The 26,079-nt window shown below is 46.0% G+C and overlaps 1 long non-coding RNA gene across 1 annotated transcript; it reads left to right on the top strand.

The window, feature by feature from the left end:
* Positions 1-17,692: 17,692 nt before the first annotated feature.
* LOC109500551 lies at positions 17,693-25,260 on the top strand. The gene is made up of 3 exons (XR_002158157.3): positions 17,693-18,256; positions 21,319-21,438; positions 24,280-25,260. It is a non-coding gene; the product is annotated as an uncharacterized LOC109500551 (long non-coding RNA).
* Positions 25,261-26,079: the final 819 nt, after the last annotated feature.

Below are 26,079 nucleotides of genomic sequence, written 5' to 3'. Positions count from 1 at the left end.
TAGGTATATGTATGTATATATGCATATGCATGTACATGCATATATACATATACGTGTGTATACATGTGTGTGTACATGTTACCATGTAAGTTGTACCATCTGAGTCATAGCCAAAGAAGTTTGAGAAACTCCTGCATTCTGTTTATCTAAAAAGAAAGAGAAACTAACAAGCCAAAGTTCCCTTGGCTTCTCAGGAAACGGGCGCCAGACAATTTTAGGGCAGGCTCTGATGGTCAAGGGGTGGAGATTGTGCCCCTCACCTGCCACAGGCATTGAGTGGCATGTCCGCATCGCCTGTGACATCCAGGAAAGAGCTTGGAATTGGAAGACTGAAAACCTTGGCACGTACCCCAGCTTCTCTGATCCCTCATGTCCCTTACCTGAATTATGTGCCTTTTGAGGCCATTTTGAGATTAAGCTTGGTATCACAGCAAAGGGTGCTCAGTGTGGCCCTGAAGAGACTCTTCCTTCTTACTGTCAACCGAGGTTTCTAAATTTCAGAGAAAACCCAAGGTGTCCCCAGTGGCCTTTCTAGCGACAAAGGCTCCTTAGAACCAGCCCCACCCTCTAGCCTACAACTCACAAAGGAACAAAGTGTGGACTTAAAACTTGAAAGAAGCAACAACACACGCACACGAACCCGCCCCATCCCTCAGAGTGCGTAAGATATACACAGGAAGGAAGTGGCCTGGGTGATTCAAAGAGGCAGAGCTTCGATGTCTCAAGGAAAGGCATATTTTCCGACAAGCCCGCCCTGACTGTGGTTTTGAACAAGATTTCAGACGTAGCTTTGGCCAGTCCCCCCCTGCCCTGACCCCCTGCAGGACCGTAGCGTCTGCTGTCTAGACACAACAGTGAGGGTGGACCCCGTGCAGGAAGGCACCCTGCAGGCTGCTGCTGGATGGCGTTTGGGTTGGAACCAGGCAGGCGACGGAAGGCCGGTGCTGTGGTCCTGGGCAGGGAGGCGTGGGCGGTTGCCCGGCTTGCCGGGCTAGGGCGGGAGAAGCCTGTTACTCTGTGTGTTCCCAGCTACTGACTCACCAGCAAACCTGTTTTTGATTTCTGGTTGTAACCAGCTTCAGGCCCCTGCAGAGCCAGCCCTGTGCAACCAGGGTAGCTCTGAGCACGTCACTCCCTAACTCCAAAGTCCCTTCCATGCTCCTGTGACGCTTGATGGCTTACCCACAGGACCCAGCCTGCCCCAGCCAGCGGCCTCCCCTGCTTTCCAACCCCTCCACCCCCAAGTTCAGGTTCAGTCAGGGGCAAGCTCCCTGACTTTTACCTTCCTTGGTCTGTGCTGTTTGTGGTCAGTAATTCCTCCCTATCCACCTTCCATGTCCTGCTCATCCCCAGAGCCCAGCTCAACGCCACGTCCTCTGTGTGCCTTCTCAGCCTTTCTCTTGCTGTCACCGATCCGGCATTTTACGATGTCAGTGCCTACATGTCCAGCTCTGTGAGCCTGAGCAAATCAGTTAAATCTCTGCGCCTCCTTCCCCCATCTGGAGAATGGGGATAATCAGAGCCGCCAGCTGAGACAAGATCACGGCTGTGAAACGTGAGCCTGGCACACAATACCACTGGCTCTGTCAGTGTCATGGGCACCGTGTATACCCAGCGTCATGATGACAGTGTTTCATCCTTTGCTGATGGTCATCTCTCTGGGGTAGGACTGGTAGATTCTTCTTCCATCATCCCTCTACAGAATCTTTCCAGTATACAGCAGGTGCTCAAAAAAGAAAAGTGAGGGGCTGTACTCCCAACGGTCTGGGGTCAGGAGGCTCTGCATGGTGGAAGGCACCTGAGAGCCAGAGCATGGCAAAAAGCAACGCTGCCCAAGGAACAGGAACAGTAAGGGGGTGGCCATGCTGAGGCTGCCAGGGACTGGCCAGGGGCCAGCTTCCGCTGCTCGGAGCCCAGGACGTCAGCAGGAGTCTATCCTCCTCCAACCACACAGGGGCAGGGTTGCATCCAGACCAAAGGCCAGGAAGACCTTGCAGGCTGAGTGCCCAGTGTGGGTGTGTCTTTGAGTCGACATCCACCAGAACTTCCAAAGTCTCTGCAGTCTGAGCTCACAGGCTGGACGAGGGAAGAAGGAAAGGGGGGGCATCCCACAGCCCTGCATTGTGCTCAGGCAGAGGGAGACCTTGCGAGGACCTCAGTTTCGGTCTGGCGAGGGGTCATTGGGTCCCTTAGTGGTCTAAGGAGACAGGTGGCCTCAATACATCAGTTCAGGGAGAGGAGAGGCTGGTTCATAGGCTGGGCCCTATCCCAGGTCATGGAGGCATTGAATCACAAGAAGCTAGGCCACCACCAGCAGTGAGGCCAGATGCCCATGGGGGCTGTCCTCTGGCTTCTACACGGACAGCCCTCTGATGAAGTATAGAGAGAAAGAGAGAATAGAGTGGTCCAAACTGTTCACATGATGTCCTACTGATGCTGATGGCATGGTTGCTGGGGGTCACTTTGAATTTCCAGGCAGAGGCTCCTGTTCCTCAATCCAGACACATTGTTCTTCAGAATTTCAGGACAGAGATTCTGGCTGAGGGTTTCCTGGCTATTCTCAGGCCAGATAAACAGAGAGGCCTGCAGGACCAAGGCCCTGAGGGTACCAGGCACAAGCAGACAGCAAGGCTGGCCTTGGACAGATTCACCCAGCTTTGGGGCCTGAGGAAAGAGGTGCCTTTGACAGAAGTGTTACGAAGGTGAATCTCAATGGAGTAAACCCAGAGGATCATGTTTCCATGGTGATCGTTAAGTGCAGGACCTGATCACCTGCCCTGGGCGTGCGCAGCAGCCTAAGACCTGAAACTCAGAGCAGTCTAGAGCTCACATGGCCCCCCACTACATGGGCCTTCTTGGCCTCTGTGCTGCTGGGCATCAATGCAGGATCCCCTGGTCCACTATCTCTCCACTCTCCTGGCCACCTCCTCTCCCCTCACGCCTCCTCTCTGAGAAGTGAGAGGCAGCAGACAAATTTTGAGGCCTCTGCCTGCCTGCCCAGTGCACAGAGCTTTCTCTCCTGTCCCAAGAGCAGGAGGTCCCTCCTTGGGGTATGACCCATCCTCCACTGGGGCACCCATTTTCCCCACCATCCACTCAGGGACATTGCTCCCTGGTTCTCCCTCCTCTGCATCATCAATTTTTCATTCCTACCAGATCACTCCTGTCAGCAGATCATGTTGTCATTATTTCCACTTTTAAATCAATGCTCTCTGTCTTCCCCTCTCACCTAGGGCGGAGGAGCAGAGGCCAGACTTATCCTCCATCCTGAAGTTATAACACAACCAGACAAACTAGGTGAGCAACAGGACGTCAGATGAGGAAGGACAGTGGTCCCTGGGAGGTGGAAAAGAGATGAGGTAAACCCTACTATAGGTCATTCCCTGCCTGAGAGCATTCAAGGGTACAGAGCAGACAGGGGAACCTGGCAGAATAGAGAGGACTCCCTGAGTTCAGGACATGGGGCTGGAAGTCCAGGGAGCAAGACAACTAGAATGTTCAGGACAGAGGACCGAAAAGGAGACTGCTGCCGAGAGTGAGCCCTGGCGATCTGCAGGAGGTCTGCCCAAGAATTCAGCACAAGCCTGTGAAGCCCTACCTAACGGAGTAGAGAGCTGTGCCTGGTGCCCTGCCAGGGTTCCCACCAGCCAGACTGGAACCTTAGGACTCACTAAGCATAGGGTAGAGTACTCAGAGATTAGCCTAGACTGAGCACTGCTCCAAACCCACCTGACACATCATAAAAGCAAGACCCAGAAAGGTCCAATGACTTCTCAGCAAGTCATTTCTGTAATTGCGTCACAGAAATGAGCTCAAGAATTTTTGCAAGAATAAAAAAATATCAAGCATCAACATGCTAAAAGTCACAATAGTTGGCAGCCAATTACTATGACTTTGCATTGTAGCAAGAAAACACGTCCCCTAAAGAAGAGAACCAGGTCTGGTCCAGGTGACCCGCACAGAGCTTTTTGTGTAGGTCAGAAGCAGCATCTGCCTGGGAAGCAGCCCATCCCCCTCATCAGAGAATTAGCTCCATACAAGAGCATGAGGACGAAGGGTGGGAGTGGGGAGGAGGTTATTAAATACAGAAAAGAGCCAAGGGAAAAAAAAAATTCTCATTTCCACATCCTCCTCCAGGAACATTTCTTCTTCAGCAAAAGTGCATGAAAGGGTTTTCATACTTGCTCTAATCTCAGTCTTCTTTTCTATTTTCCTCCTTATGGTGAAATATATACCCAGAAAATGTTTAGAATATAAATATTAACTTAGCAAGTTATTGCAAAGCAAATCCCTTTGTAGCTACCACTCAGATCAGATGCATCCTAATCCCGGCCCCCTCCTCGGATTTCTGCCACCTGGCATTCCCAGGAAGATTAATACTTGAACCTGAATCGTAGTTTGCCACAGAAGCAGGCATGCTTAAATGGTGAGGGTGAGATCTTCATGTCTGTGAAATGTGTATCAATGGAATCATCCAGACTGTGTATGGTTTTAGATCCAGCTTCTTAAATACTATAGACTGGGTGACTCAAACAACAAATGCTTATTCGTACACTTTTGAAGGTGGAAATTCTGGGACCAGGGTGCCAGTGTGGTCGGGGTCTGGTGAAAGCGATCTTCCTGATTTATAGATGGGTGACTTCTTCCTGTGTCCTCACATGGCAGAGGGAGGGAGAGGAAGGAAAAGCAAGATTTTTTTTCATTTTGTATTAAGGCACTAATCCCACATGAGGGCTCCACTCTTATGACCTAATCACGTCCCAAATGTCTCATATCCAAATACTATCACATTGGGAACTGGGGTTTTAACATACAGATTTCGGATATAAAACCAGTGAGTCCACAGCAGGTGCTATGATCAAATATTGCTAAGAACATATTTGCATGTGCATTTGGCCACAAAACACATGCATACTAGTAGGTATATAGCCCCTAGTAGAATTGCAGGCTCGTGGGTGTGCAAATCTTCAGCTTTAGGAGACACTGCCACACCATTCTCCAAAGTGATTATACCTCCAGCAGTGTTATGAGTTCCTGGGACTTCACATACTTACCAACACCTGGTACTATCAGTCTTGTTGGTGTATGGAGCTAGCTCACTGTGATTTTAATTTGCAGGTGAATGAACATTTATATGTTTACTGTCCATTTGGATATCCTCTCTTTTGAAGTGCCTGTTCAAACATTTTGCTCATTTTTCCATTTTACTCCCTGCTCTCTTCTTATTGATTTTCCACATGTACTTTATATATTCTGGCTATGAGCCTTTGCCGTTATATGTATTGCAAATATCTTCTTCCACTCTCTGACTTAATGTTTTACTCTCTTAATAGTATCATTTGATAAAGAAAAGTTTCTTAATTCTAATGAATTAAAATAATCCAGCATTTCCTTTACCATTAGTGCTCTTTGGATCTTGTTTAAGAAACCTTTCTCTAAGCCAAGATCATGAAGCTATTCTATATTTTCTTCTGCAACTATCTTGTTTGGTTTTCATCTTTTTAAAAATTTTGTTAAAATATGGGCCCCCTGGTGACTCAGTTAAGTATCCAATTCTTGATTTTGGTCTAGGTCATGATCTCATGGTTCACAGGATAAAGCCCCATGTCAGGTTCTGCACCAACAGCAGGGAACCTGCCTGGGATTCTCTCTTTCCTTCTCTCTCTGCCCCTCCTCTAAGTTCTTTCTTTAAATAAATAAATAAATAAATAAATAAATAAATAAATAAATAAAATTGCATTACAGTATACATAACATAACATAAAATTTACCACTTAAGTCATTTTTAAGTGTACAATTCAGTGGTGTTAGGTTCATTCACATTGTTCAGCAACCTACACATGACTCATATAATGAAATTATATAGTATTTGTCTTTTTGTGGCTAGCTTATTCCACTTAGCATAAAGTTCTCAAGTTTCATCCATGTTATAGCATATGACAGGATTTGCTTTTTTTTAAGACAATAATATCCCCCTGTATGTATATACCACATTTTCTTTTTTTTAATGTTTTTTTTAATTTATTTTGAGAAAGAGAGAGAGAGAGAGAGAGAGAGAGAGAGAGAGAGAAATCAAGTGGAGGAGGAGCAGAGAGAGAGAGGAGAGAGAGAATCCCAAGCAGGCTCCACACTGTCAGTGGAGCTGGAACTCAGGAACCGTGAGATCATGACCTGAGCCCAAACCAAGAGTCAGATGCTTAACTGACTAAGCCACCCAGGCACCCTGTATACCACATTTTTTCCTTATCCATGCATCTGTCAGTGGACATTTAGGTTGTTTCTAACCCTTGGCTATTGTGAATAATATACTACAATGAATGTGGATGTGCAGATACCTCTTTCAGATCCTGTTTTCAATTCTTTTGGATATATCCCGAAGTGCGATTGCTGGATCATATGGTAATAGGGTAATTCTTTTCTCAATTTTTTGAGGAACCACCATACCATTTTCCACAGTGACTGCACCATTTTACATTCCCAAAGACAGTGCACAAGAGTTCCAATTTCTCCATGTCATCACCAACACTTGTTTTTTCTGTTTTCTTGATAGTGTCCATCCTAACAGGTATGAGTTCATATCTCATTGTGACTTTTATTTGAAATTCCCTGATGGTTAGTGATGGCATTCCATAGGTTGCCATTTCATTCCATTGTTTTTTTTTCCCTTTGCTGTGCAGAAGTTTCTAAGTTTGATGCAGTCCCATTTGTCTATTTTTGCTTTTGTTGTCTATACTTTTGGCATAATACCCAATAAATCATTGCCAATCCAATGTCATGAAGTTTTTCCCCTATGTTTTTTTTTCTAGAGTTAGTTGTATAGTTTTACAACTTTACCTAGTCTTATATTTAGGTCCTTATTTTTTTTTTTTAATTTTTTTTTTCAACATTTATTTATTTTTTGGGGGGGACAGAGAGAGACAGAGCATGAACGGGGGAGGGGCAGAGAGAGAGGGAGACACAGAATCGGAAACAGGCCCCAGGCTCCGAGCCATCAGCCCAGAGCCCCACGCGGGGCTCGAACTCCCGGACCGCGAGATCATGACCTGGCTGAAGTCGGACGCTTAACCGACTACGCCACCCAGGCGCCCCTATATTTAGGTCTTTAATTCATTTCTAGTTAATTTTTGTAGATGGTGTGAGGTAAGGGTCCACCTTCATTCTTTTGCATGTGGATATCCAGTTTTCCCAACACAATTTTTTGAACTGATAATCCCTTCCCCCATTGTGTGTAACTTTAGCACTGTTACAGAGATCACTTGACCCTATACATGAGAGTTTATTTGAGGGGATCTCCATTGTGTTCCATTGGTCTATATGTCTGTCTTTATGCCAATACCATACTGTTTTGATTTCTGTGGCTTTGTAATGTTTCAAAATCAGGAAGTATGAGACCTCCAGCTTTGTTTTTATTACTCAATAGTGTTTTTGCTATTCAAGGGTCTTTAGAGATTCCATGTGAATTTTAGGATTTTTTTCTATTTCTGAAATAGGGATTTTGACAGCAATTGTGTCAGAATTTTGATACTATTTGCAATGAATCTGTAGATTGCTTTGAGTAGATTTAAGAGTCTGTAGATTGTTAAAATGGACATTTTAACAATATTAAGTCTTCCAGTCCATGAATATAGGATGTCTTGCCATTTGTTTATTTTCTAATTTCTTTAAATAATGTTTTATAGTTTTTAGTGTACAAGCCTTCCACCTCCTTGGTTAAGTCATTATTTTTGAGACTAATGTAAATGAGATTGTTTTCCTCATTTCCTTTTTGGATTGTTCATTGTTAGTGTATAGAAATACAGCAGAAATGTATAGAATGATTGGTGTGTGTTGGCTTTGTATCATGCCACTTTGCTGAATTCATTAATTAGTTCTAAAGGGTGTTTTTTTTGTGTGCATGTGGAATCTTTAGGATTTTTTACATAAAAGATCATGCCATCTGCAAACAGAGATAATTTTACCTCTTCCTTTTCAAACTAGATTGCCTTTTATTTCTTTTCCTTGCCTAATTTTCCTGGCTAGAACCTCCAGTACAATATTGAATAGAAGTGCCTAGAGCAGATTTCCTTGTTTTGTTCCTAATCATAGGAGAAAAGCATCCAGTCTTTAACTATTAAGAATGATGCTAGCTGTGTGGGTGTGTCATAGATGCCTTTATCAGGTTGAGGAAGTTCCCTTCTGTTCCTACTTCATTGAATGTTTATTCATGAAAGGGTGTAGAATTTTGGCATATGATTTTTGAGATGTTCATGTGCCTTTGATTTTTAGTCAATTAATATGATGCATTATATTCATGAATTTTCAGACATTAAACCAACCTTGCATCCCTGAAATAAATCTCAGTTGGTCTTGGGTATATAATTCTTTTTATAAAATTTTTTTTTCAACGTTTATTTATTTTTGGGACAGAGAGAGACAGAGCATGAACGGGGGAGGGGCAGAGAGAGAAGGAGACACAGAATTGGAAACAGGCTCCAGGCTCTGAGCCATCAGCCCAGAGCCTGACGCGGGGCTTGAACTCACGGACCGCGAGATCGTGACCTGGCTGAAGTCGGACGCTTAACTGACTGCGCCACCCAGGCACCCCTATAATTTTTTTTATATGTTACTAAATTTGAACCCAATATATATAGGCTTATTTTTGAATTATCTATTCTATTACATTGATCTATTTTTTAAACCTTTATTCCAATACTATACTGTTTTAATTACTACGTCATTAAAATAAGTCTTGGATTCATGTAATAGAATTCCTTCAATCCTGCTCTTATTTTACAAAACTTGTTGCCTAATCTAGTTCCTTTACATTTAATTTTAGAATCCATTTGCCCATATCTATAATAAACCCTGTTGAGAATTTAATTGGGATTTTACCAAACCTATAAATTTGTTGAGAATTACAATCTTAACATTATTGAATCTTCCAATCCATAAGCATCGTATAACTCTCTTTTTAGGTCTTTATTAACTTATTTCATCAATATTCTGTAGTTTTCAGTGTTCAAGTCATGTGTGTATTTAGGCACATTTACACTTAAGTACTTCATTTTTTTTTGCACTTTTTGAAATGGTAACTTGAAAAACATTTAGTTCCAATTGTACAGTGCTAGTATACAATATAATTGAAATATAATCAAATAAAATATAGAAATACAATTGATTTTGTATATTGAACAAGTATCTTATACCCTAGGTAAACTCCTATATTAATTCTAGAAGGTTTTGTTTCTTGTTTTCGTTTTTGTCTTTTGTAGATACTTTGGATTTTTTCTACATATTCAGTCATTCATCTGCAAATAAAGGCAAATTCTTCTTTTCCAACTTATATGTCTTTCCTTTCTTTTATTTTTTTCTTTTCTTTTTTCTTTTTTTTTTCTGTTGTTGTTGTTGTTGCTGCTGCCATAAGTACACTGGCTGGAACTTCCAGTGCAATATTGAATAGGAGTAGTAAGGGAACACATTATTGCTGTGGTTTTGATCCTAGGTTAGATGCATTCAGTTTTTCACAATTAAATATGTGCTAGCTTTGGGTTGTTTGGTTTGTTTGTTTGTTTGTTTACATGCCCTTTTTCATGTTAAGAAAGGCCCTATTTATTCCTTGTTTACTGAGAATTTGATTTTTTATCATAAATGGACGCTGAATACTGGAAAGGACTTCTTATACTTTTATTGAGTGGATCATATGGTTTTCTTTTATTTATTTATTTGTTTATTTTTGGTTTTCTTTTTTTAAAGAACTTGTTAATAAGATGAATTCTATTGACCAAACCTCAAATGTTGATCCAGCTCTGCATTCCGGGGATAAACTCTTCTAGGTTGTGATGTATTGTTGTCTTTATACATGCTGGATTCAATTCATTAACATTTTATTGATGATTGTTGTCTCTATAATCATGAGGGATATCAGCCTGTAGTTTCTTCTTCTTGTACTGCTTCTGTTTCAATGTGGTATCAGTGTAATATTGGACTCATAAAATGAGTTGGGAAATATTGCCTCCTAAACAGCTTTTTGAACAACATTATGTAGAATTGGTATTATTTCTTCCTTAAATATTTAGTAGAATTCATCAACAAGCACATCTGAGCATGAAGTTTTCTTTATTGGAAGGTTTTTTTTCTTTGTTTTCAACAATTTGAATATGACACATATAACAGTGGTTTCATTTCTTTTTCTGGCCTTTTCTTTTCTCCTTTCCTTTCCTTTCCTTTCCCCTATCTTTCTCTTCCACCTTTCTTTCTTTCTACCTATTTGGTATTCTCTAAGCTTCTCAGATCTATGGTTTGGTATCTGTCATTAATTTTGGAAAAATATCAGCCAATATTTTTCAAATATTTCTTCTCTTCTATTCTCTTTCTCTTCTTCTTTTAGGATTCCATTAATGTATGTTAGACCATTTGGTATTGTCCCATAGTTCTTGATGCACTGTTTCATTTTGCTTTGTTCCTTTTGTTTTCTCTTTATATTTTTATTGACTTACTTTAAACTTCATCTTGATTCTTACCTTGGCTGTATCTCCTCTACTGATGAGCCATTTAGAGCCATTCTTCATTTTGGTTACTGTGGTTTTCATTTCTAGTATTTCCATCCATTCTTACACATAGTTTTCATTTCTCTGCTAAAATTATCCATCTGATCTTAAGTGTAGCTAGTTTTTCCTTAAGAGCTTCTAACGTATTAATCATTGTTATTTTAAATTCCTTATGGGATAGTTCCAACATCTTCATCATATCTGTTTGGTCTGTTGATTGCTTTCTCTCTTGGGATTGTGTTTTTTTTCTTGCTTTTCCATATGGTTTGTAACTTTTTGTTAAAATACAGACATTAGACAGTAAAAGCTGAGAAAAATACATTTTATGATTGGAAATGAGCACACCTTTCCTTCTGAAAGAGGCTTCTGCTAGGGTTCTATTAATTTAGTCAGGAGTCGGGCTGGGTTTGAGGTTTACTGTTGCCATTGTTGCCTTCATGGCATAATAGGCCTTAAATTCTTCTAGTGATACCTTGTGTTTAGAGTGGGGGCTATTTTGCTGAGGTTTGACTTCACTGTATGCTCCACCCTCAGCACTGAATTTTCAGTACGGCACTTCAGAGGCCTCTGCCTCTTGGGGTGGCTTCCCCAACAGTATTCCACTGTTATTTTGACTTGGTGTTTCTCAGCATGGGGAAGGGGAGGGTGGATGTATCAGGACATTCTCCAACATTCTTATTAAGCCTCAGTCCTAGGCAGGCGTTGGGTCCCTGAGTCTTGGGGATGTGCCTCCTCCAGCTGTAGTTCTGGGCCCACATGTTTCCTGCCCTTTCCCAAGGGGCAGAACGTTTGTTTCTATTCCCTTCCCCAGCTGTAATCAGCTGTAAGAGCGACACTGCTGCTTTCCTCCATTCTTGCAGTTTAAAACTTTTCATCCCATCTGGGAGGGTGGGGGAGGGGAAGGGGTTGGGGAAGGGGGTGGGTGGGGAGGAGGTGGGAGGATAGGGGAGAAGTGGCCTGCACCACTAGGAACCTTCTCAGGAATCTCCCCAGTCTTTCTTGTGAGTATCTGACAAAATTCATTTCAACTTCTAACTTTATTTTTACAAATTATGTGTTATATGTAACCTAGGAATCTATTAATTTCTATGTGCTAATTTTACAGCTTTTCTTTTATTCTTTGAGGTGCTTTTCCCAACAATTCTCTGGGATTTTCCAGGTACACTATCTTGTCATCTGCAAGTAGAGATAGTTCTACTCCTTTTTCAATCTTTGTCCCTCCAATTGTGTTATCTGACTGCATATGCAATGTGTTCATTAAAAGCAGAAATATAAAGTATTCTTGCCTTGTTCCTGACCTTAATAGGAATGTTTCTATTGTTTTCCCATTGAATAAATCACCAGCTTTAGGACTGAAGTGTATATATTTTATTATGGTAAGGAAGAACCCATTCATTTTTTGTCAACACTTTAAGTATAAAGGGGTGTTGAATTTTTCAAAGGCTTTCTTGGCATCTATGGAGATAACCATATAATTATTTTTCTCCTTCAGCTTATTAATGTGGTCAGTGTTAATATCAGATTTTCTAATACTGAGTCATCTTTGTATTGCTAATATAGAATCTCTTCTCACTATGGTACTGATTTAGCTCCACAGTTTGGGGAAGTCCTAATTTTTATTTTTATTTTTTTAATTTATTTATTTTTTTTATTTTTGAGAGAAAGAGAGAGAAAGACAGCATGAGTAGGGGTGGGGCAGAGAGAGACTGAGACATAGAATCTGAAGCAGACTCCAGGCTCTGAGCTGTCAGCACAGAGACTGGCACAGGGCTCAAACTCACAAAATGCAAGATCATGACCTGAGCTGAAGTTGGACGCTTAACTGACTGAGCTACCCAGGTGCCCCTTTTTATCTTGATCTCATTTTCTTATGGCCAGAGTATACCTCAAGGTATACTTTTTCAAAATAAGTCCATGGGAGGTCAACTTTCAGAGTCTTTTCTTGTATAAAAAATATGTGTATATATATACATGTCTTCATACATGTCTTCATTGTAACATCAAGGTACTCTTCCCCCAAGCCTTGAAGGACGTCTTCTATTTCTGTTTAGCACACCATGCCACTGATCTCCTTCCTCTGCCAGTGACATGTGCCCCCTCCCTCTCCAGGCAGCCTTTAGGATTTTCTCCTTATTTTTCTAAATATGCATGAGAGAGTGTCCAGGTATTGCCCTTTTCTCAATCATCCTATAAAGTAACTAAGAGGAATTTTTAATCTTAAAACTTTTTCCCCTTTTATAGCTCTGGGAAATTTTCCCCGATCATTTCTTTATTTCGTACTGTGATCAACAGAATAATGGTCTCCCCAAAGATGTCCACATCCTAATCCCTGGAACACTGTGAATGTGTCATCTTACATGGAAAAGAGACTTTACAGATGTGAGATCTTGAGACGGGGAGATTTTCCTGGATTAGCTGTGTGAGCCCAGTGTCATCACAAGGGCTCTTGCAAGAGGCAGGCTACAGGGTCAGAGTCAGAAAAGGCGATATGACAGCAGATGGAGAAGAGAGGGCAATGTTGTGATGGGAGCAGGGGTCACAGTCAGAGAGAGAGTCTTGAAGATGCTACATAGCTGGTCTTGAAGGTGGAGGAAGGGGGCATGAGCCAAGAATGCAGTCAACTTTCAGAAGCTGGAAAAGGCAGGGGCCTCTGGGTGGCTCAGTCGGTTAAGCATCCAACTTTGGCTCAGGTCATGATCTCACAGCTCATGGGTTCAAGCCCCCCATCGGGCTCTGTGCTGACAGCTCAGAGCCTGGACCCTGCTTCAGATTCTGTGTGTGTGTGTCTCTCTCTCTACCCCTCCCCTGCTCAAGCTTTACCTCTCTCTCTCTCTCAAAAATAAACATTAAAAAAATAAAAACAAACAAAAAAACTGGAAAAGGAAAGGAATTCATTCTTAGAGCTTCCAGAAGAAATACAGCCCTGCTGACACCTTGACTTCAGGACTTCTGACGTTAGTAACTGTAAAATAATACGTTTGTGTTGTTTCAAGCCTCTAAATTCATCACAGCAGCAATAGGAACCAATACACTTACCCTGCCCTTTCTGTCCTGTTCCTTGTTTCTGAACTCTTAGTGACACATTTTGGACACCATGGACTGATGCTACACATCTCTTAACTTTCCTTCACCTTTTTCTTCATCTTCTTGTCTTTTTGCCCTACCATCTGGGAAGTTTCTTTGACTGCATTCTCCCATCCTTCTCCTGAGTTCTTCTTCCAATTGTATTTTGAATTTCTGTGAACTTTTTCTTGTTCCCTGATTTTTCCTTTCTGTAGCTTCCTGTTCCTGTTTTGTGAATGCAATACCTTCTCAAAAGTCTCTGAAGTGTTAATCATGACTTTTAGATTTACTCATTGCCTTTGATATCTCTATCTTTCCAGAACAGCTGTTACTTTTGCTCTTCGGGGTCCTTCTCTCTTGTGGGGACTGTTTTCTTGGTTGCCTGTTTACGTGTACAAATGAAAGACAAGACTGATGCATATAGACAGCTGGCAAGGCTTCTGTCTGTGGTTCCCAGGTCTGTTTACTCAGCAGGCCTCACCCCTTCCCGAGAAGGTTGGCTTGAGTTCTGCATAGAGGGTGACTCATAGTAACTGGCAGCCTTTGCTCGAGGGTGCCGGGACTCCTCACCCCACAAAAAGATCCAACTAATGAGGGCTTTACTCAGGTGGGTACTAAGCCTCCTTCCAAGGTCATTTCCAAGTGCAAACACAGCACTGCTGGCTTCTTGGTGGAGCCTGGGTTACAGGAGAGCAGAGTGCTCTCCTCACTGTTCCATGGATGGTCCTTGAACCAACTCTTCTCTCCCCACCACTGAAGCCCCTGGCCAACTCCTGTTCTCCAGCTTCAGACTCTGAACTCACAGCTTTTCCAGGTGCTCAGGGAGGCTGATACCTCTACCCAGGCTGCCTCTTGCGTACATAGTGGGCTGCGGTCTCCTCAGCCATGGGTTTTTAATCAGTATGATCATGCCTGATTTTTTTGTTCTAGAAATCTATGAAAGTCACGAGTTCCCTGATACTCGTCCATGCCCTCATCCTCTTCACAAGTCTGCTGGGATTATGTGATGTTGCCATTTCCAGAAGTTTTGGAGGAGGGAAGGAACTCATTCTGCCCTCTGGACACCTAAGCTCTCCGATAGGTCTATACAAGATGCAGGTAGCTGTCACCGTGCTAGTGGTAACATGTCTCTGTGCAGGAAGCCTCTTCCTTGACAAGACGAGGGCCATCCCACCACTGAATTGCCTTAGCTTAGCTACAGTATTCTAGTCTCATGAGATTCTTAGAAGGACTGGCTAACCTTTGACATGAGAAACATAATTGATTCTAAACGCTCTGAAAGTGGTGTATGGGAGAGGACTATCTTTGGCTGTGGGTGAAAACCAGTAGTGACTTTAAAGAGACAGTGGTGTACTCAGTGCAGGAGGTAGGAAAGCCTGCTAGGGAGGCTGCTGCATGTCGAGGTTTAGGCTCTATCCCTCCCATGCTTTGCTGTGTGCGGCCCCCACTCCTAGATCACCACATGGTCCAAAGGGACAGCTCCAGCTCCAGTCATCGTGTCCACATTCCAGCCAGCAGAAGAAGAAAGAAGGAAGAAGGGCTAATCCACTCCTTTTAATGCTATTTCCTGGAATGGAAATCGCTCATGATGCTGCCATTCACACACCACTGGCCAGATCTGGTCCAGATAGCTGTGTGCCAAGCTTGACCTTGAGGGTTTCATTATTAAGGAAGGAGCATATATGGTGGGGCCAGCCAGGGGCAGGCAATATGTCCCCTCCATGACTTTACTATCTCCACAGGCCTGCACATCATGGGTACTTGGGAAGAAAGCAGGTTGGCTGTCCATGGCTCAGAATGGTCTACTCATTCCTCACTCCCTTTGCTCTGGCCTGAATGTTTGTGCCCCCATCACCCCAGAACCCACATGTTGGAATCCATACACCCAACAGGATGGTATTAGGAAGTGGGGCCTTTGGAAGGAGATTAGGTCATGAGGGAGGAGCCCTCATGAATGGGATTCGTGCTGTTTAAAAATTTTTTTTAGTTTATTTATTTATTTTTGAGAGACAGAGACAGTGTGAGTGGGGGAGGGGCAGATAGAGAGGGAGAGAGAATCCTAAGCAGGCTCTGCATTGCCAGTGTAGAGCCTGACAAGGACCTCAAACTCACGAAACCATGAGATCATGACCTGAGCCAAAACCAAGAGTCAGACGCTTAACCGAGTGAGCCAGGCGCCCCTGGGATTCGTGCTCTTATACAAGAGCCCCACCGAGCTCTCAAGCTTCTCCCTTCTGCCCTGTGAGGCTACCAGTAAGAACTCTGCAGCTCAAAAGAGGACCTTCACCCAAGCAGGCTGACTTCCTGATCTCACACTTCCAGTTTCCAGAAGTATGAGAAATAAGTTTGTGTTGTTCATAAGCACCCAGTCTGTGCTGATTTGTTATAGCAGACGGAACACACTAAGACCCCCATTTCCTGGGCCTTGAAGACTGGTACAATATTTTTTCTGGAGTTAAGGATTCTGGGGCCAGAGTTAATGTTCCATTAATTATTTGCCAGACACCCAGCTTCATTGTGGTCCCTGATTTTAAATACATCACCCAGAACTACCCAGACCAGAGTGAAAGTCTTGCCCCTCATTGGTTCAGAGTTGCAAAGACGTTAAAAGAATCAGGGACGTAGCTGTCCTTGAACGTTCAGGGGTCAATGGTGGTTTGAACTAGCAGCAGAGCTGTGGAGCGAAAGTCGATAAACAACTTGTTTCCCAAGGCCTTTGTGTAGCCCGCCCTTCCTCTCCTCCGCTTTTCCTGCTGCGTCCCAGAGGACCTGCGCCCTGCGCATCAGTTCTGCTGGAACAAGTTATGGTAAGGGCGGCTTCGAAGGAAGAAAACAATTCACAAGTGCCCTCGCCGATCCCTCCAATGCAAACATTTTCCAAAGTATTTTTTCCACATTTTCGCATCTCTTGTTTGAATAAGTCCCCATTTACTGCTGCTGGCTGAGCCAGAACAGTCTACGCATCCCAGGGGAGGGCCTGACCCAATAGAAAGAATTCCAGACTAACTAGCTGAAGAAATAAGTATTTGGTAATGAGCGTGCAGAGGACACGGAGCCTGCCTTCCCAAGCTCCACCTTGGGCTTCCTGTGGCTGCTTCTGCCAGGAAAACAGCTTCTTATCCACTCTGGCAGTTAGGGGAAATGTGACAGCCCTGGATCTGGTGCCTGCGAAAAGTGTTTACTGGGTCCTGCTCCAGATGGGAACATTCAGGCTCAGTCCCCTCTTCTCCTACATTAAGTCTTCACTCATCCTCTGACTACACTGCCTTTCTGGGGCCTTTGTCATCTGGGGCTGCCTGGGGGACTTGAGCCTGCCTCATCTCCATGGCTAATGAAGTGTCCCAAGGCACTGGTTGCCCCCCCTCCACCCCCCTCTAAGTCATGCTTCTGTGGGAGGGGTCCCAACCAATCCCCTGTCCTTACTTAAACCTCCTCCTTTCAGAGGATGACAGAGGCACATCTTTGGGCACCAGGGCCCCTCCCACAGAGAGGCTGAGTACTGGCCCTGGGGGTCGAGAGTCTGGGGAGCAAGAGAGCCAGGAAAAAAACTTGCACCCCGGCTCACAACCTGGCCATCTTGCTCTGTCCTGCCTGCTAGCTTCAAGCATAATCGTCCTCAAGGAAACTGCCTGTGCTGAGAGGTCAGAGGCTATGTCTGGACATACTGTGTATTCCCCACCACTGGAGAGACCACTGCTCACCTGTCTTTCACCTCTCCTTGGGGGTGAATTGCATTTTCCAAAGTTAGCAACAAACGGGATCTCTAACCAACTGAACCTTTGATCTTTGTACAGCCAGCTCTGACCATCCTCCTGCAGAGAGGGAGGGGCTATTTCCCCTTCTCCCAAATCCAGGGATGGTGCCACTCTGGGGTAAGTGATGCTATTCGACTTCTGAAGCCAAGTTACAAATGACGAGACAATTTCTGCCTGGCCCTCTTGGGACTCTCCACTTTGAAAAAAAAATTTTTAATGTTTATTTTTTGAGAGAGAGAGAGAGAGAGAGAGAGAGAGACAGCATGAGTGGGGGAGGGGCAGAGAGAGAAGGAGACATAGAATCCAAAGCAGGCTGCAATCTCTGAGCTGTCAGCACAGAGCCCGATGCAGGGCTCAAACTCACAAACTATGAGATCATGACCTGAGCCAAAATCGGAGGTTTAACCAACTGAGCCACCCAGGTGCCCCTGGACTCTTTGCTTTGAAATGCAACTACCATGCTGTAGAGAGGCCAAACCTGCACAGAAGCCACATGGAAGTTTCTCAAAGCAGTCCAAGCCAGCATGTGAGGAGGCAACTCTTCAGGTGAGCAGCCCAAAGTCCAGGGGTCCCCTCAGGCTTGGAGTCCTCCCAGTGAGGTCCCAGATGCTGTGAACAGATTCTAGCTTTCCTTGATGTTGTCTTTCCCAAATTCTGATGCTCAGAAACATAATAAAATGATCTAAGCTGCTATGTTTGGGGTAACTCATTATCAGTAACTGCATCCTTTCTCTTACAGAAACATCACACTTCCTGCCCCCTTGAAATCACATGTGGCCCTGTGACTTGCTGTGGGCAATGCAATTTGAGTGGAAATGATGTATGACAGTGTTTCATTGCTTGGCTCCATTCTTTGCCTGTTCTTCTGGAAGACATGGAGATGTTGTCTCTGTGGGTCACATTGGACATACGGTAGGAGGAAAACACAAGAGTTTTGTTTCCAACCACTGAGATTTGGGGGTTGTTTGTCACCACGTCATATTGTGTCCTGACTGATACACACACTATTCCAGATGCAGTTGCCTGGCTCAGGGGAGACCATTGCTTATGGACTGAACACTATAGACTCTGGTGTCCTGGTCCCCTACTTGTCCTGTTTCATGGCTTTCTCATCAAACTTAGGGAAGATTCTCTCAATGCAGGGCTTACCCTTTTATACTTTTCCAGAAGCTCTTCAGTGCCAGAAGAACATGCTGTTGACCAGACCCAGGACAAGCTGGGCACATCCAAGTTCTGGTCCAGCCCCTAGAGACAGTGGCCTCAAACATGAGGGCCATCTGGGTTCAGAGGAGCAGACAGTTGGCCATGCAGCCAGAAGAAGGATAGGGACCTAGGAGCTAGAGAGCTAGGTTTAGGTCCTTGTACTGCCTTGGGTAAGTCCTCTGCTTATGAGCCTCAGTTCCCTCATTTGTAAAATGGCGTAACATCAGTGTCTTGGTCTGTTCGGGCTGTTGTAATAGGATACCATAGACTGGTGGCTTCTAAACAATACAGATTTTCCCCCACTTAGGATGAGATTAAATCCCAGTAAACCCATCATAAGTTGAAAATACCTTGCACCAAGGAACACCTGGGTGGCTCAGTTGGTTGAGCGTCTGACTTCGGCTCAGGTCATGATCTCGTGGTTTGTGAGTTCAAGCCCCACATTAGCCTCTGTGCTGATAGTACAGAGCCTGGTTGGGATTCTCTGTCTTTATTTCTCTCTCTCTCTCAAAAATGAACATTAAAAGAAATATCTTAAGTCGAAAATGCATTTAATACACCTAATGTAGTAAACATGATAACTAGCCTAGCATACCTTAAACTTGCTCAGAACATTTCCATTACCCTACAGTTGGGCAAAATAATCTTACACAAAGCCTATTTATAATAAAGCATTGACTACCTCATATAATTTGCTGATTACTGTACTGAAGGTGAAGAACCAACCAGCTGTGGGTGTGTGGGTTGTTTACCCTCATGATCGCATGGCTGACTGGGAGCTGTGGCACCCGCCACCACCCTGCATCACAGGAGAGCAGCATACTGCAGATCGCTAGTGCAGGAAAAGATCAAAATCCAAAATTCAAAGCATGGTTTCTACCAAATAGATGTTGCTTTTGCACCATCATAAAGTCAAAAAATCATTAAAACAAACCATTGTAAGTCAGGCACCTTTTGTGTTTATTTCTCACTGTTCTGGATACCAGAAGCCCAAGATGAAGACACTAGAAGATTAAGTGTCTAATAAGAGTTCTCTTCCTGGTTCATAGATAAGTGTCTTCTCGCTGCATCTTCACATGGTGGAAAGGATGTGGCAGCTCTCTGGGGTCTTCTTTACAGGGGCACTAGTGCCACTCACAAGGGTTCCACCGTCATGACCTAATCACCTCCCAGAGGCCCTACCTCCTAATGCCATCATATTAGGGGTTAGGATTTTGACATATGAATTTAGGGAGGACACAAACAGATCATAGCATAATGTCTTCCCTCACAGGGCTATTATTTAGAGGATCAAATTCCCATGCGAAAGGCCCTACCCAGGTCAACAGCACAGGTGGCACCATTCAGTGGCAGCCATTGTTCCTGAACGTGTGCTTTTACACACAGCACACACCATCACATCCAGAAGGAAAGGTGCAGTCCCCAGCCACATGCTCCAAGCAGACAGCCCATTAATTACCTCCTTCACCTCCCCAGACCCATGCCTTGTCTCACTCAGGCAAGCTTGGATGGTTCAACTCCTTGTCCCCAAGGGACCTCCCTGTGCAGTTGGGCAACACATTCAAATAACTCTATCTGGAATGACTTGCAGACTTAGTGAAAAAATCATAACTTTGCAGGATAAAAGATAATGTCTCTTCATCTTCCAAGGTTGGGCTTTTGACTGATTACTGCACCTCCCTCAAAAGGTTGCATGGAGGTGTCAGTAAGGTAATGGCAACTGTATGCTGCTCAGTGCTCAGGCCATAATCTTGGAGCCACTTCATCCTCCTTCTTTCTTGGATGTGTCATATCCACCAAATCCAGTCATTGGTCCCTTCGCAGTGTGGTCAACATCCAACAACTATCACACACACACACACACACACACACACACACAACCACCACCACTACGCACACTGTTTCAGGACATCTCCCCAACAACTGCCTCCTGTCTGGTCTCTGGCTTCCCCCTTCCCCACCCCTCCTTTCTCCACACAGCACAGTGATCCATTTAAAACCCAAGCCGGGAACTCTAGCATATTTCCCAAAGCCACCAAGCAACTCTCCAATTCTCAGCAAACATCAACTGGATGGACGTCCCACAAATTTAATTCAGATACGACCTACCTGGATACGGCATCAGATCCCACAGCTTAGGGGTTCAAGCCCATGAGAGAGGCCCCTACTTCAGACACCAGTTACAAGTCCAGGTTGTCACCTGTGCTTCTGACCACCTGGCTGTAAATCAGAGTTCCCATGACCTCCTTCTTGGGTTCAATTAATTTGCTAGAGCAGCTCAGAGAACTTCGAGAGCACTTACTTACAAGTCCCAGTTTATTATAGAGAATACAGATGGAAAACCAGATAAAGAGGTATACAGGGCAAGATCTGGAAGGGTCTTAGATGCAGGGGCTTCTGTCTCTGAGGAACTGGGGTATGCCACCCTCCCCGCATGTGGAGGTATTCACTGACCTGGAAGCTCATCAAATCTTGTTGTTCAAGAGGTTTTATGGAGCTTAATCTGCAGCCCCCCCCCCATCCTTCTCCTTCCCAGAGGTCAGTGGGAGGGACTGAAAATTCTAACCTTCTAATTCTTCAGTCTTTCTAGTGACCAGCCTATCCAGCAAGCAAGCAAGCAAGTGCCCCACCCTAAGTCACCTCATTAGCATAAACTCAGATGTGTTTAAATAACAAAAGACACTCCTATCACTCAAGAAATTCCAAGGGTTTTAGGAGTTTTGTGCTAGGAGCCAGGGACAAGACCAAATATGTTTCTTCTTATACCACAGGGCCAGTCACCCCTCTGCTCTCCTCCAGCCCTGGGCCTAGGAGCTGTCCTGCCCACACCTTCATCTCAAGACCTTGAATTTGCCCTTCTGTCTGCCTGGAAACTCTTCACCTGGATATCGGTAAGCCCCATTAACTCAGCTTTCTCAGATGTTTATTTAAATGTCCCTGTTCCAGGAGGGCTTCCTGGTCAACCCATTTAAACCTATAGACCAACCCCTTCCACTTGGGGTCCCCTTCCCTTCATTATTGTTATCTGTTTATCACTATCACCACCTGACACACAATCAGGTGTTTATCGCCCCTTGCCCAATTAAAATCCAAGCATGGGAAGGGCAGCTGGATGGCTCAGTCAGTTAAGTGTCTGACTCCTGACTTTGGCTCTGGTCATGGTGTCACAGTTTCTGAGTCTGAGCCCCACATCAGGCTCTGTGCTGACAGTGCAAAGCCTGCTTGAGATTCCCTCTCTCCCTCTTTCTCTCTGCTCCTCCCCTGCGCTCTCTCTCTCTCTCTTTCTCTGTGTCTCTCAAAATAAATCAATAAAATAAACTTTAAAAAAATAAAATGAAATAAAATCCAAGCAGGGAAGTGAAAGCAGGGCTTCATCTTCATCCATTCCACTGCCCTCACTCTGGCGATTCCTGGGAGTAAATTCATGTGGGAATGCCGTTTTCCCAGTGACAAATGCAAAGCAGGGGGACAGGAGGGTGAGGATGGCATGACAGAGCAGGACCCAGCACCTGGCAGGCAGATGAGAACCACTTGCTACAGCTTCTGTGGATCCAAGTGGCACTGAGAGAAGCCTGGAGGTCTGAGTTACCCTTCCCACAGCAAGTGCAGTGGAAAGCCCCTGGGTGAGGGTCAGAAACAGAGTTCAAAGGGGATCGCTAAAGATGCGAGGGGTCGGTCATCCAGCAAAAGGGCCCTGGAACCCTCAAGGCACTGACGTGGGGGACCCAGTGTGGAAGAAGGCCTGGAACTCAGAGCCAAGTTCTCACTTCCTCCCTGGCAGACCCGGACGAAACATGTGAGACGGAACAAGCCTGAGGCCCATGTGAGCACAAAGAGCTCCTGGGCCACAGGACCCTGCCTGGCAGTGGTTGGTGCCCCTGTGCCCTGCAGCAACCCCACCCTAGCACACCCACCCATGGTGAGCTAGCTCTGACTCAGACGGTCCTGCACCCAGCCCATGGATGGTGGTTGGGTGGTTTTCGGCACTCTTGGACCCATCTTGGAATAGAGGGGGCAGGCCCAGGCCTGGACCAAGAGCAGTGGGTGTCAAGGAACCCCCAGAGGCTAGCCTAGCACCTGCATGGGCCTGATGGCTCCAGGAAGCCAAAAGGATTATCTGGTGGTTTGGCACAGTTGACCCCAGAAAATGCAGGGATGCAGATACCCTGCCAGGTGAGTTTCCACCCTTGTTCCCCCCATCAATCCTTGGCTCTTGAAGACCTGCCAGGCTAAGGCCCCTTCTATTTCCAAGGAATCTCAATTCCCCTCAGAGGGGTATTAGATAAGCATGGCTGAGGGGGTCTTAGCTCTACCTCTGACTAGCGCTGTCCTCCTCCAGGACAGCCTGCATCATCCTCTCCAGAAAAGCAGTGAGAGGGACCTTGGACTCTGCCAGGGACACACAGGGCCCTGGGGTCAGGATGAGGCTGGTCTTCCCCAGTCACAGTCTCCAGGGAAAACCTCACTGAGGATGCAGCCCCACCCAGTGGGCGGATCAAAGAAGGTCGCGTGGGCGAGTTCAGTGGGGCTGGCCCCACACTTCCAGGCCTGGCTGCCCAGTTGTCCGCCCACTGGGCGCCTGTGGCTGCCCTGGCCAGGAGGGGAGAGGGGTACTGTAGTGAGGCCCGCCTTCCTGCTTCGTAGCTACACAGCTCCAGGGCCTTGGCCTCCTGCCTGGTCTCTCCAGGGCCTGGGGTCCTGCTCCCAAGTCAGTCCTGATGTAACACTGCAGCCCCGAGGCAAAGATGGCTCAGAGAGACTTGTTGCTGAGCCCTGGGGACAGGGGGCACCTCCCTTCTGGATGGGGCCCAGAGGTCAGTCAGACCTTGCTCCAGGGCATTCCTGGCTGGCAGGCAGGCAGGCAGGCACCTGCATGGGGAGGGAGACAACAACATTGAACACATCCCTGGAACAGACACTGAACTTGAGCCTGGGAGTGTATAGTGGGGTTGGCCCCACAACAGAGCTGTCACAACTCCCACCAGCCACTACACACAGATGCCAAGAACTGGCTTGGAGGTTTCTCCCCTCCTCTTGTAACATTTGTCAGTAAAGCTCAGGTTTGGTCTCTTCTGTCCCCTTGCAGCCCTGTCCCCTGATGCTTGCTCACTGGGGAGATGGTCTTGCTTGGGAGGGCTGGGCTCCCACAGGTTATAGGGGGAGGGAGGAAGCCTGGAAAACACCACAATTAGGCCCCACCCCGAGCACGGTGTGCTTTGTGATGGGAACCTGTCCAGGCAAAGGCCTTATCCTAGAGATCTGGCAAATTACTGGGTAGCCATCAGAATGGAGCCAGAGCACAGACGTGCGTGCAGCAGGCACCTTATTAGGCTAATTATGAGCTGGCTCCTTGGCCCACCGATACTGCGTAAAATGTAAAATAAACTCAGGGTTGGCCTAGAAAGCCACTCCAAGGTGGTGTTTTCCTTGGGAGGAGTGCTTGCCAAAGGTCCTCTGGCTGAGGCCCCAGGGGGAAAATGTGGAAGAAGTGTCAGGGTGGAGAACCCCAAAAAGAGCAAAGAGATCTGCAGACCCAAAACCAACCTACAAACTGCACGAACCCCTCCCCCACTTCCTTATCTGTAAAGTTCATCCCTTCACATGTATGATGTGCCAGGAATTCCTGGCCCCTGGGTTTGGTTGATATGATAACGTTACTAATACAACTGGCTCTGCACTCTACACCGATTAGCTCATTTAATCCTTGAAGTAAACCCATTTTCTTTTCACAGATGGGAAAACTGAGGCCCAGAGATGTTAAAGAGCTTGCTGACAACTGTCAGAGCCTGGAACCAAGAAGCAGCCCCAGCCCTAAAGGACAACCAGGCCCAGGAACTTCCCAGAACAGATAAGCCTGTGGGATGTGACATACTGGGGAGACCAGCGCCCCTCCCTGAGTGCCAGTCCCCGCAGGTTCATAGGCAGCCCCTAGGCCTGTCAACTGGCAGCCAGCACGGGGAGTCACTGGGAGGGAGGACGCCAGGCCCAGGACCCAGCATGTGAATGCTGGGCTGCTGGGGAGGCTGGCAGGCAGGCCGGCAGCCAGTGGCTCCAAGTCAGGTAATCACACTGGGCACCCTGAACACCCCTACCCCACCTGATCGCACCAGCCCTCACCTCCCTCAACACCCTCTCTTGAATTTGGCAAATTCAAGCTGCTTGGGAACTGAGCCCTGAGGCTGTCTCCTGTCAAAAGAAAAGTAAGGACATAAAGAAGGAAGGTATCCACTGGGACCATGGGGCCCAGGAAGGGACACTGCCCCACCCTCTCCCCTAAGGCTTCCATGACCCACCAAGATTCTACATCCAGTCACCTGGTCCCTTTCCCTTCCCAACATACAATGTCACACTCACAGGCCTGGCTGGATCAGTACCTCCAGGGCCCAGCCTGTCCCTTGATGCCTATGCACTCCCCATGGGCTTCAAAGCTTTGAGGACAGAGATGACCAGGTCTCATCCACACCCATGGTAGGACCCAGTCAGGGTGAGACAGGAGCAAACACAAAAGGCCAAGGACCCCTCCCTTGGGGGCCATCAGAAGTCACTCAGAAACCCCAAGTCCTTCTCCAAGGTCCCTTCATCCACAGGGCCTGGGGTCTTTTAAGAAAAGGAGGGCGGGTGTCTGGGTGGCTCAGTTGGTTAAGCGTGGACTTCAGCTCAGGTCATGATCTTGAGCTTCATGAGTTTGAGCCCCACATTGGGCTCTGTGCTGATAGCTGGGACCCTGGAGCCTGCTTCAGACTGTGTCTCCCTCTCTCTCTGCCCCTCCCCCACTCATGTGCTCTTGCTGTCTCAAAAATAAATAAACATTAAAAGAAAAGAAGGAAGGAAGGAAGGAAGAAAAGAAAGAAGGAAAGAAAAGAAGGGAGCACATCAAGTTCTAAATTGGACCTAAGGGGCTTACCTGGCTTTACCCATCTCTTTTCACTCTTCTTTTCATTCAGTGAAAAGAACAAAGGGGCACAGCCTTGTTTTAGTGACCATCCTCAGAGTATATTCAGGACCCACAGTCACAGCAGGCTTGGGAAATAACTAGGCTCTCCCCAGACTTCCTGGGTCAGAAACTCTGGGAGTGGGGCCAGCACTAGGTTTTTAACAAGCCCTCCAAGGGGGGCTGGGGCAGCTACACTGTGAGAGCTCCTGGCTAATAGCTTCCCTCTTCTACCCTAAGACACCCCCCGCCTCAGACCGCCCCCATTGATTGCCTCAATTGGTTCTTCCTGGCAGAGAGCCCAGAACCCCAAAAGGCTTCTTTAAAGAAATACCTCCCAAGGGATCCTCCTAGTTTTTGTTTTGTTTTCTTTTGTTTTTTTGTCTAAAAACCACACCCTGGCTGATGCTTGAAATTCTAATCTGTCTGAATGTCCCTCTCACCAATGGTGGGACTGGGGCAGGTGGGGGACTTGAAGGTCAGATCCCCTCCTTAGCTCACAAACTGGAAGCCCCTTCCAACAAGGCCAGGGGCTTCCAGATCTGTCTCAGTGTCTGATCTCCTTTTCAAAGGCAGTGCTAAGCATCTAAGCGAGGAAAGA

The sequence above is a fragment of the Felis catus genome, chromosome B3 (assembly GCF_018350175.1).
Source record: "Felis catus isolate Fca126 chromosome B3, F.catus_Fca126_mat1.0, whole genome shotgun sequence".
Classification (NCBI taxonomy): Eukaryota; Metazoa; Chordata; class Mammalia; order Carnivora; family Felidae; genus Felis; species Felis catus.
The sequence above is the reverse complement of the archived record's forward strand: the minus strand, read 5'-3'. Positions and strand labels throughout refer to the sequence as shown.